Source organism: Camelina sativa, chromosome 20, assembly GCF_000633955.1.
Source record: "Camelina sativa cultivar DH55 chromosome 20, Cs, whole genome shotgun sequence".
Lineage (NCBI taxonomy): Eukaryota > Viridiplantae > Streptophyta > Magnoliopsida > Brassicales > Brassicaceae > Camelina > Camelina sativa.
The window spans coordinates 14,261,019-14,275,878 of NC_025704.1; the positions used below are offsets into that span (position 1 = coordinate 14,261,019).

Genomic DNA, 14,860 nt, shown 5'->3' on the forward strand with positions numbered 1-14,860 from the left:
CGAGCGCGTCAGATCTATAACATTCAGGCGATGTCCGAAGAAGAAGCGCTAAGCACTGACCCCATCGCATTCACAGCGGAGGACGCCAAGAGGATCCATCATCCTCATAACGACCCTTTAGTGGTAGAAGTCAGGATGGGCGAGTTCGACGTAGAACGTGTCTTAGTAGACACCGGTAGCACGGTTAACGTCCTGTTCTCGCAAACACTGGGGAAAATGGGTGTCGCGCCGGAGCAAATCAAACCAGGAGGCAGAACGCTGACCGGGTGCGATGGCGTAGCCAAAACCTCGATGGGCGACGTAAAACTGCAAGTCAAAACTGGTGGCATAACAGGCAAGACCAAGTTTGTGGTCATAGATGCCCCACCAATCTACAACGCCATCTTAGGATCACCTGGATCTACTCCATGAAGGCAGTTCCTTCCACCTATCATCTCTGCCTAAAATTCCCAACGGCTGCGGGAATTTATACGTTGTATGGCGACCAGAAGATGTCTAGGACCTGTTCCAGAACGAGATCGGCTGAAGGCCACAGGATGCCGAATCATACAAGTTAACATCGACGAAACAGACCCCTCCCGGACGGTTGGAATTGGGGCCGAACTCGACGAAAGACTCAAGACCGAGCTGGTAGCGTTTCTGAGATCGCGATCCTCGACGTTCGCCTGGTCCACTAAAGATATGGTAGGCATCGATCCGTCAGTCACATGCCATAAACTCAATATCGATCGCACTTTCAAACCAGTTCGGCAGAAACGACGGCGTCTCGGTACCAAGAGAGCAAAGGCGGTGCAGGATGAAGTCGAGCGACTCCTGAAAGCCGATGAGATAATGGAAGTACAGTACCCCGACTGGCTGGCCAATCCGGTGGTGGTCAAGAAAAAGAACGGTAAATGGCGAGTCTGCGTTGACTTCACCGACCTCAATAAGGCATGTCCCAAAGACTGCTTCCCGTTCCCTCATATCGACCGACTCGTGGAGGCCACAGCAGGTAACCAACTCCTCTCGTTCATGGATGCGTTCTCCGGATACAATCAGATCGCGATGAGCCCAGCCGATCGCGAGAAAACCGCGTTCATCACGGATAGAGGAACCTACTGCTACAAGGTGATGCCATTCGGCCTGAAAAACGCAGGGGCGACCTACCAACGCCTGGTCAACACGATGTTCGCCGACCTGTTAGGAAAAACGATGGAAGTCTACATTGACGATATGATGGTCAAATCCCTCATAGCAGAACAACACATCCAGCACCTCGCCGAATGCTTCGACATCCTAGATTGATTCCGGATGAAGTTAAATCCCACTAAGTGCACTTTCGGGGTTACCTCGGGGGAATTCTTAGGATATATCGTCACAGAACGCGGAATGGAGGCAAACTAAGCGGTGCTGGGACTCCCATCGCCAACCAACAAACGAGAGGTACAGCGCTTAACAGGTCGAGTTACCGCGCTAAACCGTTTCATCGCCCGATCGACGGACAAGTGTCTCCAATTTTATCAACTTCTTCGGGGCAATAAAGACTTTCATTGGGACGACGCCTATGAAGCTGCCTTCGGACAGCTTAAGCAGTACCTGACCAATCAGCCGGTTCTCGTAAAGCCTGAAGAAGGAGAAACGCTATACCTCTACGTCTCCGTCTCCAGCTCGGCGGTAAGCCGGGTGCTAGTCCGAGATGATCGCAGTGACCAGCGACCAATATTCTACACAAGCAAGGCTCTCAACGATGCGGAGACACGCTACCCAACCTTGGAAAAACTCGCTCTCGCCTTGATCGTCGCCTCCCGGAAGCTACGACCTTACTTCCAGTCGCACTCCATTGTCGTGTTAACCAACCAGCCGCTCCGGACGGTCCTTCACAGCCCCATTCAGTCCGGGCAAATTGCGAAATGTGCAATCAAGCTAAGCGAGTACGATATTGAATATCGTTCTCGCCCGAGCTTAAAGTCACAGGTCCTAGCGGATTTCATTACCGAACTATCCCCTGACCTCGAAGAGACCATACCTAAGGAGGAACCCTAGACGCTGTTCACCGACGGCTCCTCTTCCAACCAAGGATCTGGCGTTGGAATTATACTCCGATCTCCAACGGGCGAAGTCCTCGAGCAAGCAATAAAACTCGGCTTCAAGGCATCAAACAATGAAACCGAGTACGAGGCCGTCCTAGCCGGACTACGGTTAGCTCAAGGTCTGGGGTAACTAGCAGCCAAGTTTTCTGCGACTCCCAGTTAGTGGTTAGCCAGTTTAGTGGGGAGTATGGCGCTAAGAACGGGCGCATGGAGGCATATCGCCAGTTACTCCAGATTCTTTCCGCACAGTTCGCCTCGTTTGAACTAATCAAAGTCCTGAGGAGCGAAAACGCGACAGCAGACGCTCTCGCCACCCTGGCAAATTGTTCCGACCCAAGTCTGCGGCGAACGATCCCAATCGAGTGTAGCGAAGCTCCCAGCATCGACCACGCCGACGTGGCGTACACCATCAGCGACGCCGTAGACCCAATGGATGTCGATCCACCTGTCCAGGAGCCGGTGGGAGTAATACAACCGCCAGACGATTGGCAGCTCGAAATAAAGAAGTACATCGAGGACGGCAGCATCCCGGAGGATCGCTGGCAAGCTCGCCGGTTGAAGGCCCGATGCGCACACTACGCCATGATGGGCGGCAACCTCTTCCGACGCAGTTCGTCCGGAGTCCTTCTCACCTGCGTCGATCGAGAGGAAGCGGAACGAATAGTGACAGAGGTCCATGAGGGTGACGATGGAAACCATTCCGGAGGGCGTGCACTCGCGTTGAAAATCAAGAAGGATGGTCATTACTGGCCTACCATGGTCGCTGATTGCGAGGCATTTTCGGCGAAATGCGAACCTTGCCAACGCCACGAACCTTGCCAACTCCCGAGCTGCTAAACACCGTCACCGCGCCATATCCCTTCATGCGTTGGGCGATGGATCTCGTCGGCCCACTACCCCCATCAAGGTCAAAGAAGTTCCTCTTGGTCCTGACTGATTATTTCACTAAGTGGGTGGAAGCAGACTCGTTCAACAAAGTACAGTCACTGGACGTCACCAACATCATCTGGAAGAACATCATTTGCCGCCATGGGCTCCCTTACGAGATCGTCACCGACAATGGAACACAGTTCACCTCTCTTATCACTATACGCTTCTTAGGCAAGTGGGGAATACGTTTGAGTACCTCGACCCCTTGGTACCCTCTGGGAAACGGCCAAGGCAACCAACAAAACCATCATAGACGGGTTGAAGAAACGTCTCGGACTCAAGAAAGGGGCGTGGGCAGATCAACTCGACGGCGTGCTTTGGTCCTATCGGACTACCCCACGACGAGCTACGGGGCAATCTCCATTTTCGTTAGCATACGGCATCGAGGCTCTGGCCCCAGCCGAAGCTGGAGTGCCTACATTACGCCACGCTATGCTGGTCGACGATTCCGAGCTCAACGACAGCATGCTGCTCAATAACATTGACTTCGCTGAGGAATTGCGCGATCAAGCTCTCGTCCGGATCCAGAATTACCAGAATGCCGCGGCTAAGTATTACAACAAAGCTGTTCGCCAGCGCAGATTTAATGAGGGCGACCTGGTGTTGCGCGAGGTGTACGAGAATACAAAGGAGACCAACGCTGGGAAACTCGGTGCTCGCTGGGAAGGGCCGTATCTCATCTCCAAGATAATTCGCCCTGGAGTATACGAGCTCCTCACCATGGAAGGCAAGCGGATAAAAAACTCTTGGAACGCGGCTCACCTCAAACGATACTACTACTAGACCATTTGATTAAACTCGGTTTTTGAAAGTATGTATACTACGAACTACGACTGGCTTGATCCCGAATTTCGGGTACGTAGGCAGCCTTTGATTTCTTTTACAAGATCTCGAGGGCACAGCTAGGAAAACAATAAGATTTCTTTTATCCTGAAAGGACTTGTTATTTCAATTCATGACTGCCATTTCACCACATACAAAGAGTATTCGACATTGGCATATCGCCCTAGAATGACGGTGCATAAAAAAAAAAAAGGGGAGAGCTACAAGCAAGAACAAATGACGATCTAATGCAGTAATAGGTCTTCTAGTCTCGGGAAGCAGATGCGAAGTGTAACCCCCTCCTGTGATCTCAACCTCCTCGGCGATCCACAGGCGTAGAGCTCGAGAGGTCAGACTCCAACGGCTCCTCGATGGCTATACCTTCCAGATATGCTCGCCAGTGTCGACGCTCCCGCCTCAGCTCTTCTAGCCGACCTGCTGGCACTTCTGCCCCCTTGTCCGCCATTTCCTCCAAAAACACGCATGGACCCTCCACGGTATGACTCTCCCGATAATGATGATCCGTGGCTTCCAGGTGAAGGATGTATTGGCGTAACTTCTCTATACGACCCCTATAGATCGAGATTTCCGCAACATGCAGATTCTCCGATTCGCCTAACGGCTCGTAGTCACCTTCCGGCAGGTCGGGCAATAAGGTCCTGGCGACCTCCCCCTCACATCGATCACGATCGGCAAGTAGTCGGGTCATGCGCCAGCTCGCCAGATAGAAGCCTCTGGCGATGAGCTCGTCAAGAACCAAGATGGTTCCTTCCAGGCGGCAGAGCTGGTAGATGAATTTATATTTCAAACGGAACGCCTTGATATACAAGCTCATCCGCTGACAGCGGGCTAGATAGATGCGAATCTCTCTTTGCACGGGGTCCTCCTCAATGTCCATGGCGAGTTCGTGGGATGGGGGCGAAACCGCCTCTTCTATGGGAAGGGCGATATTCGACGCTTCCGGGTCGAATCCGCTGACCCCGGCAGCAGTCAGCTCTTGAGCTCGCCTCAACCATGCATATCGTGTTGTGGTAGGCATACTTTGCAGTTAATCTTTCTGAAGTTTGGATGAGAGATGCTCAACAAACCCCCTCTTCACCTATTTATAGGAGGAAAGGGGGAGATAAATGCTGCGTCCCGAAAATCTCGCACCAATCAGATCGTGGGAAGATACGTGCTGCGTCCCGAGACTCTTCCACCAATTAAATTGCATTGTGAAACCGCGTCTATATTTAATGTAGCGGTTACGCCTCGGGAATGAGCAAAAAAAAAAAAAAAAAAAAAAACTACNCAGTTCGGAACCGATCTACTCGACATCTCGGCCAGTTGATCGACCTACTCTCCATCAGGAGATAAATCGGACCAAGAGAACTCCGTTCGGAGTTGTTCCGATCATAAGCCTCCGTCGCGAGGCACATCAAGCCCAGAGAATTCTTCTAGAATTGTCTCAATAACTCCTTGACGAGAGATAAGCCAAACCCAGAGAATTCTTTTAGAATTGTTTCGTAAGTTCCAGTTCGGATGGATATAAGCCAAACCCAGAGTTTTAAATTTCGCCTTTCGACTTCCGAACTGGAGCAAAGAAGGTAAGCCAAAGTCCTATACTTCGCCCTTCGCTAAAGCGCATTAACGCTTGGGTTAAATTACCCTCAATAAGGATTATTCAGTGTAAGCCGGGAGACGTCTCGCCTCGTTTGAATTTCCAATTAAAATAAAAAAGAAACTTTATTGCAAGGATGAATTGTTTGAACAGGATAAATACGACAGAGAATTAGGAAATAAATTATAACGAAAGGATCAGATCGCCAAAGCATGTCAACCATCCAGGTCAAGTCCGGCGGCAATCTTCCTGGTATCAGCTTTAAGACGCTTCGGCATGGGCCATAGGAGTTGAAATCCCGTTTTCTCCCAGTCCGCATGATGCGACTCTAGTGCCCTGACCTTTTGCTCGGCCTCGTCCATACGAGCAACGGCTTTTCCTCTCTTCGCCCTTAAGGAGGTGATCTCGGCGTCCAATACCGCCAGACGGTCATCGATTTCATTCTTCTTCATGCGGTGATAATACAGCTTGTGGCATTGTTCGCGATGCACGGATTCGATCTGCGCACAAGGTCGTCGATCAATAAAGATTTGTTATGATAAATCCGCATAGATAAAACTAGGGTTTGTTACCTGGCGAACGAAGGCATGAGCAGCAGCAGCTTCAATGTTGTTGGCACGTCTGCTCGTGTAAAACGTCTTCACCTTGGAGGGCATGAATTCGCCGCTCAAAGAAAAACTTGGTTCGCTGGGAATCGAGTTCCCCGACTGATAGCACTCATTGCAGTAGTCGATCAAGCACTGCGGCATGTCCGCCACCCTGTCCAGACCATTTTCGATCCAGAACCTTGGATGGGATTCGAGCAGCTTAAGTTTGAAAAGCAATTCACTTTGCGACTGCTCTATTGCGGCTAATCACCCGCGGTACTTGGACACGAGAAAGGAAGGTCTCTAATTCCAGCCTCTTCTCCGGACTTACATGAAACATTAGCATCCAGGGAGCCCGGGTGTTCGGGTAAAAGGGCATCCCTCGCTCAATGGCTTCCGAGTTTGAGAACGTCGGGACGTCGCTCCTCACCTCGACTGAAGAAGCAGTACTGCCAACAGAACTCGGCATCTCGAAATTGTTTCGTCAAAGTTACGGTAAAATCAAGCATGGGGTAACCATATTTATACTAATCCTAGACGAAACATTTCCAATTTCAATATTGGAAAATTGCCCTTTTCATTTTCTGACAAAAAGGCGATATTCCGTATAAGCGCAAAAGGGAAATTTCCAAAAGAAAAACAGAAGTCGGTCGCCAAATAGGCAGCAATATCACAAAGTCTTAAAAAGGAAAATACAAAAAGAAAGGAGAACAGAAGGCATTCCTAGGGGATGTTGTCAGACAGATCGGCCCGGAAAAGCCCGGCATTGGAGCCGTATGGGTGTCGAACGGTGTCAGGAGCCGTAGTTCCAGATTGAAGCTGTCCAAAGTCAAGTTGGTCTGGAGACATGTCGAGATCGCCTTCTCCAAACGCCATGTCGAGATCGCTTCCACCTCAGTCCGAGCGATCTCTTGTTTCTCCTTGATCTTGGCAATCAGATTGTCCGGAATGGATGCACCATTCTTCAGAAGATAATCCATGATCTCCTCAAACCCGTACGCTTGGTTGAGAACATCCTCTTTCGGACGGACCATCTCTTGCTCACGCAGGTAATCCTTTACCTTGTCAAGTCGGCGCTGGGCTTTCTTCGTGGTGCCCTCAACCTTGGCTTGGCGATCTAGGCGAAGTCGTCTCATCTCTGACTCGAGCTTTGCCCCAAGATCCTCGAACTACCTCGTCAGCTCGGCCTTCTCTTCCCCCAGAGCTTTCTCCTGCGATTCCAGCTCGGCAACCCTCCTTTCCAGGTTTTTGCAGTCTTGCTCCTTATTCACAAGAAGACCTTTCAACTCCTTGATCCTCTCGCTCTTTAATTTATCCGCCTCTCGGAGATTCTCCAAGCACTCCTTTACTTTATCGAACTCGTTTTCTGCCGAGGTCATCGATTTGACGCGCCTATCGTACATAAGAGTGAGTGTAGACATGTAGGCGGCGGTCTGCATTTCGAACCGGAACAAAGTGAGAATCTAAAGGTGCAATATGAATATATATAAGGAGGGCGATGCGATTCGAACCTGGAGGGCGGACTGAGCGGCTAAGACGTACTGATCTCTGAATTCCAGTTCGTCAAGCGGCGGCAGCATGACCGAAGACACCGAAAGTTGTCTGCACAACTCCCCAGCGGCTTCCTTGTTTCACACAAGAGGCGTTTCCCCAAAATAGTCGAAGCAGAATTGGTTAGTTCGACCAGCAGCACGTCCAACTCAGAAGCGGTCATATGATTCGAGGCCGGCCTCTTCCGCAGAGCGTTTCAGACCTGTCTCCTGGGCGGGGTCTTTTCCTTTGCCCTTCTCTTTGTTTTTGTCTTTCTTGGACTTTTTCTTTTTTGAACCGCCACTCGATTCAGCAGCGATCTGTACTGCGATGATCGGCTCAGTCGGTGGAGGAAGAGATGAGTCATTGGGAGCTCCGTTTTCATCTTCTAAAGCAGGATCTGGGAGCTCTTCACCATCTTCAATCTCGTCACCATCTTCAATGTCAATGAATTCATTCCCGTTTGCTCTAATTCGGGATCGGCAGTCTGTTCTACGCGTGGGTTCACAGATCGGAGCATCTCGGCGGCAACTATTATGGTCGGTGGGACCTCGGAAGTTTGACCCAACGAGCTTGCGAAACTGGCGAACTGCATTCTTGCCTTGCCCATTGCTGCTTCCACGCGACGTCGAGAGATTTGACTCCAGCTACGGTCTGCTACACGGAGAAGAGAGTCCTTGACGTGTTCAAATCTGGAAGGTAGTCCCCGAGTTGAAGAAGGGCGAGCTGTAAAACACATGAAATTTAAAATCCGGTCAGAACGAGATTGTCTGATTTAGCGAAATAAAGAATGAGACGATACCCGGCGAATCGTTCCACACTCTTCGGCGTCCGCATTTCGGATTTTCAAAGGAGCGGTCGTCAACTCGGACAAAGAAATAGCGAGCTCTCAACTTCTTGAAGTTACTGACTTTTTCCCCCGGAAGGAAGTTATGAGCTGGTTTCGCGTTAACCATCCACAATTTGCTACCCTGGCTATTCTTGAAGTTTGTCAGCTGCTCAAAGCACTCTATTTCAAGAAAAACCTCAGCTTCGGCCGCGATTGTGAGGGCGGCGACGAAGTTGCAGATACTCCCTGGGGTAAGTTGGCATATAGGAATTTTGCGATGATGGGCGTATTGGGTGAGCAAATTAGGAAGAGGGAAGAACAACCGGCATTGGGAGAAGAATCCCTCATATAAGCAGATGTACCCGAGAGGCGGAGTCCATGGACGCTGGTGATCTCCGGGGATAATAATATGAACACCAGAATTGGACAGGCCACATGAATTCAATACATCGCCAACCGACTTAGCAGTGCTGGTCGTCTTCTCTCCCCCAATTTCATCTCGGTGATCTCGGAGAGGAAGGAGGTAGTCAATCATGGCGTCGTCAGGAGCAAGTCGGACTGTTTCACCATTTGAATTGTCAGGTGGGAGATCGGAGATTGGCGCAGCATTTCCGTGACCTTCGCGATCATCTTCATCGATCAAAGAGGGGATTGGAATCTCGTTGGATCTGTGCCTTGAGGAGCATTCGGCCTCCTCTGGTCTACTCGGCATCTCGCCTCGGACCGATCTGATAGCAGTCGGAGGTTGCCTACTGGAGTTCTTGCGGATCAATGGTTCACTTCTGGTAGCCGACGAGGAAGCCATGGCCGAGGTGAAGAACAATGCAGATTGCCGAAGAGTGTAGAAAAATTAACGAGTAACAAAGTAATTAAGGGCGAAGAGAGAAGGAGATCGAAGTAATTACCTTTTGACGAAACGGTGAAAAGTGAAAACAATCGATGGATATCGAATATTTATAGAAGGGAGTGGGCGGCAACCCTACGCGGAGTCATAATTGCTTATCTACCCTATGCGACGCTTCAGTTTCCGAATTGATAGACGCGACGTATCGGACACGTGTCACCCGACTAGAGGATGGCGAAGCGGCGCGATAATCAAGGAAATTAGATTCGGATCTCTTTACAGATTAAATCGGATATTCTCTCTTAAAGTCCGGTCATTCGAATTAACTTCTGAATGTACTGAACTGAGGGGGGACTAATTGTTGGTGCGGGAATTAGTACCCCCAACATACCAATCTAAACCCGTTAAGAGAACCGATCATCTAAACCGGGAGCTCGACCTGGGTTTGGACTTCATTCCTGAAGGCCCAATGACGCTGAGAGGCCCACTGCCGAGGTGACGAACCGACACTTCAATTCGCCCTGCGGCTGACCTAGTAAGAAGGAAAAGACTTTCCTAATCAGTTCGCCTGATTTTAGGAAAGTCAATATATTTAATATATTCGAATATATTCCATAGATCTTTGAATACCTATAAATAGAGGGCAATCCTCTCATTGTAAAGATCATCAAATTCTTAATACAAAAACCCTAATTCTTCTTAGTTCTTGAGCAAAACCTAACTTGTTTCTCAAAAGATTTCATTTCTCCTTTTCTTGTCTACTTTGATCCAAGTTTTTTAAGAGATTGTTATTGAATTTGTTTCTCTCCCAAACAAATTCATTGTGAGAAACCTCAGTTTCTACACTTTTTTCCTTTTTCCTTTTGTAATTTTTAATGAAAATGACAAAAACTAATGAAGGAACAAACCTTAGACGCGAATTCAAACAAATTAACGAATTGTAATAAATTAAAACAACGTATAGGTCTCTCGTCGTAGGGTTATAAATATAGCCGTTGAGTTGATCGGGTTATAATATAGCCGTTGCGTTGATCGGGTTATAATATAATATAGCCTTTGAGTTACAATTCGTGAGACCCAAGAAAGAAAAAGAAAAAACCAAAGCGCTTGCTAGAGAGAGAGGGAGAGAGAGAGAAAGAGATTAGTAGGTTTTGAGTAGAGAGAGCGAGAGACGCAGAGGGTTTTTGATTGATTAGAGTGATGGAGCACGAAGACGTTTTGAGGAAGATGTTCATGAAGGTATCATCGGTTAAATTTGTGGGTCGCTTTAAATTGATCTCCACGGATGTTCGACGTGTTATCGATTCGAAGTGTTTTCAAAACGAGTTTTTGGCGGAGCAGGCGAGGAAACCCAATAAGATTCTTTTCTCCTCATGGACGGAAAAAGAAGGTTTTGACTTCAAATGCGGGTTCAAGATTTGGTCGACGGAGTGTTTGGGTAAACCCAAAAAGCTCTCTGCTTTTAGGGTAATGATGGGGCAGAGGAGGAAGATGATGCAATCATCATACCACAAGGGCCTTGTTTGTTATGATTCGATGGTCTTCAACCCAACAACCGCAAAATTCGGATGCCTGCTTCCTTTCGAACCCAAAACTGTCTTTGATCCAAAGGTTACAAAAAGTTTCTCCTTTTTGGGGACTTCACGGGAGTCTTACAACTATGGTGTCTAGGTTGAGGAAAGAGGTAACTATTCGTGGCACTAGGTTGATTGCTATTTGAGGTCTGTGGGTGAGAAGGACAAAACTTGGAAACCTATAACATGTGATGTTCTACATTACCAAATGTCGAATCATTGTGTGTGCATCAATGGCATTATATTATACGGTGCATTTAGACATGTACCGTACATGTCTCACAAGACCCTTTCAATGTTGTCTGGGAGTTGTCTAAACTCACCGACTTCAAAGGCAACATCTCAGCTGGTTTCACAACATCCGTTGGTAGCTTCACTCTTTGGACCTTTGATCAGAAAGAAATGATATGGAAGCCTCTCATGATCGACACTAACCAGTTCTTAACCAAGAAGCACAGATGGTTTCTTGAGATTCGTTTTGAAGGTTGCACAGGTGGAGGGGACAACCTGATTTTTTCAATCAGAGATTATGGAAAACACAGTTTGCAAGTAGTCCACTACAAACCTGATGATGACAACTTCCTTATCTTCCCGGTAGAAGAAGATCTCGATGGTGTATACAAACAACAACATAATATATGAAATTGAATATTAATATTTGAAGAAAGCGCTACTCAATATAATTAATTTATTATTTATAACAAATGTAAAGTAGCAGAACAAACTATATAAAGAATGAGATATTGTATATTATTCAGTCTACATATTGTGTATATTCAACTATCGATTTTCTTACCAATATATGTATAATATTATTATTCTTAGATACAAATTTTGTACAATTGAAACTAGATGATTGTCAATGTGATGATTACATTTTCATATTCAGCCACATGCTAAAAAGCCCATTCTAATATTTTGAATTAATCGATGAGCCTAATCTTATCCAACTATGGTCCAATATCCATGCTTTGTTTGTTTGTTTGTTTATTTTTTTGGAAAAAATGCTGCAATTTTTTTCTAATAAATAGTCTTTTTTTACTTCAAAATTCATTAAATTTTAAATTTTTTATGTAAAAAATATTATTTTTTCTATGTTCAGTTTTTATGGTTTTTTTATTTATAAATTCAATATTTTTTACTAGTTTAAATTTTATATAAGTAAACGCAGGTTATCCAATTTACTAATGGAGTTTTATTAACTTTATGTAAAAAAGTATCTCATATTTTGTCGCCAGCAGCAGAATAGCCTAATTATTCACCTGTAGACTTTTTTCAATATAAAACACTAATATCGATAAAAAAATTTGAGACTTTCCTTGTATTCACCTGCAGAATTGGCCGTTTATTGTTTTTGTTGGTCACCTGCTAAAGCCAATTATAATAATTTGAACTAATCCAACTATAGCCCAATTTTAAAAACATGCTAGGTTTCTTTGTTTCCTTTTATTTATTTTTGGTTGGTGAAATAAGACGTTTCTTTTCCCTTTTTTTTTTTTTGGGAAAAAACGCTGCGATGTTTCTAATAAATAATCTTTTTGCGTCAAAATTATTAATGGAAAAAAAAAACAAAGCGGAGTTGGCTGGCATGTCGGAGAAGAATGAGCAATCTCGGGAGCCAATTTCCGTGGACGTGTTGTTCGAGATCCTCTTGAGGTTGCCTGCGAAATATGTAGCTAGGTTCCTTTGCGTATCAAAGTTTTGGGCAACAATCATCGGCGGTCGGGAATTCATCAAATCCTACTCGCTTCACACTTCCCCACAGCCTCGCCTCCTCTTCGCTTTCAATAACGAAATAAAGGGTTATCAAGAAAACTGGTACTTCTTCTCCAAATCAACTCATGTTTCTACTCCACTGTGCTCGGTTGAGCGTGAGCCCGTGAGCCCGGTTTTGCGTAGGGCTGCCGGGAATGGCAGATTTAGACAAGCGCCTGGTGGTGCTGACCTAATAAATAAAGTTGTTGTTGTGGAGGAGGAACCACCTGAGTTTCTATCAAGTACGGTGTGTCACTTGAAGAAACTACGGTACAACAAGCCTAGTTATGTCCATGGGTTGATCTGTTTTTTATATGGTGAAGAACAAGTCGTAACTAACCCCGTCACAGGCAAGTCCATAACCTTACCCACTGTCAAATCCATTGAAATGATCGTCAGATCTTTTTTAGGATATGATCCAATCGATGCCCAATACAAAGTGTTGTGCTTGACCAATGTTACTCGGTTTTGTGAACATCAAGTCCTCACATTGGGAGGAGCTCAAAGCTGGAGAATGGTCCAGTACTGTTGCATTCCTCCTCACTATCCTGGATATGATTCTGTGTGCATAGACGGCATCTTATATTACAATGCTTCCTCTAGTTATACCATGAAGGAGCCATTCTTGGTGGGGTTTGATTTGAGGAGCCATTCTTGGTGGGGTTTGATTTGAGGTCTGAAAGTTTGGAAGTTGCTTCCCTTATTCCTGAGGGCCTTGGATCATCAAACGAAACAAATTTGATAAACTACCGTGGGAAAGTAGCTCTTGTCACTCAAATTAATGGAGACGTCTACCATTTCTATTTGTGGGTTTTACAGGACGCCAAGAAACAAGAGTGGTCCAAAGAACACCTATCTTTCCATACAGATGTTACTGGGAATCTCCATCGCCACCTTGAAATCTTGGGCGTTTCTGATATGGGAGAGATTGTATTTGCACCCATCAGGTTTGAAGAGTTGGTTGTTTATTTTCTGGATCACAAAACCAACCGGATTAGAAGAGTTGTCGTTGAAGGAAACCCCAAGCATAAGTTTAGAGATTTTAATCAAGTGTTTACTTTCTTGCATAACGTAGAGAGTGTTCTGTTTATTTAAAGAGAGAGAGAGCGATTTTGTGTTTGTTACTAGTTGCTTGTGGTTTTCTTTTTTTTTTTCCAACTGAACAAACAATTTAAACTTTGTGATTTCTTGTTTTATTCTCTGCTTTGACTTTTGATTCAAACAAAAAGACTTTGTTGTATTCGATTGCTTGCAGCTCTGTTTCACTTGCACTAACAAATCAAAGCATTGTAGTCTGCAGGATACTGTAATTTTTTTTATCTCTGGATCATTCTGGATATTATATTTACAGAGATGGAACAAAGAAGCTAAATATCTATATATAATAGCAAACCCATTTTTAAAAGGTCTGCTAAATCTAACGGTTTAGATAAAAAGAAAATTGATCTTACGGTTGAAAATAGTTTTTTCTTCTCACCCCTTCGCAGCCAAGGATTGCGTCCACACGTTCACACTGCTTCGTTCAACCATCACACTCCTTTACTGTCTCATATATTGTGAACTGCTTCGTTCAAGCATCACACTTCTTCGTTCTCTCATATATAGAGCCTCCTAATTAACAAACCCTATTTTCTTCTTTTAAAAAACTTCATTTTGCATTTATCAGTCCAGTGATTGCTTCATTGCTCCGGCTATCGTAGTTGTGATTTCCCCTTTGATTCCGTAGAGATACTACCGTCAGCTACGATATTCCAAGTATTCTTTAGTCTCCAGGTAATTTGTCGCTTTCAATTTCATGGTTCTCCTATTTGAGTTTTATTGTTGGTCGATAATTGAGTTTCCAGAGTCAAAACACTTTTAAGTCGTGACGTTTTGGTTTGTGTCGTTTCATCCAAGAATCACAAGTACAAAGAGACACAACTCATTATGATGTAGTAGTGTTTGATTGTTTTCTATATACCTCAGTGTTGTAGTTGATGTAAATAACAAGTTCCAGTTAATTAGAGTTTATTTCTCATTTCTGTTTTCTCTAAAAGAGAAGAGTCAAACGTCTCTTACTCTGTTACAAATTTCAGGTGAATCCTTAATGTGACGACCTTTCAGTTTTCTTATTTTTTCGATTTTGTGGGAAAAGCTCAATGATGTAGAGAAAATAGTTTACTTTATAAAATAGAAATAGTTATAATTTTTTTCTTTGTTCTTTGTCTAATTTTTCGTTTTACATTTGAACTAAATCGTTTACATTTGAACTAAATCGTTTACAATAGAACTATTATTACTTTCATTTGAAATATTGAGCCAGATTACAAGTCTGCCTTTC

The 14,860-nt window shown here is 45.4% G+C and overlaps 1 pseudogene; it reads left to right on the top strand.

Moving 5' to 3' along the window:
* On the top strand, positions 12,357-13,636 carry LOC104772517 (annotated as a pseudogene).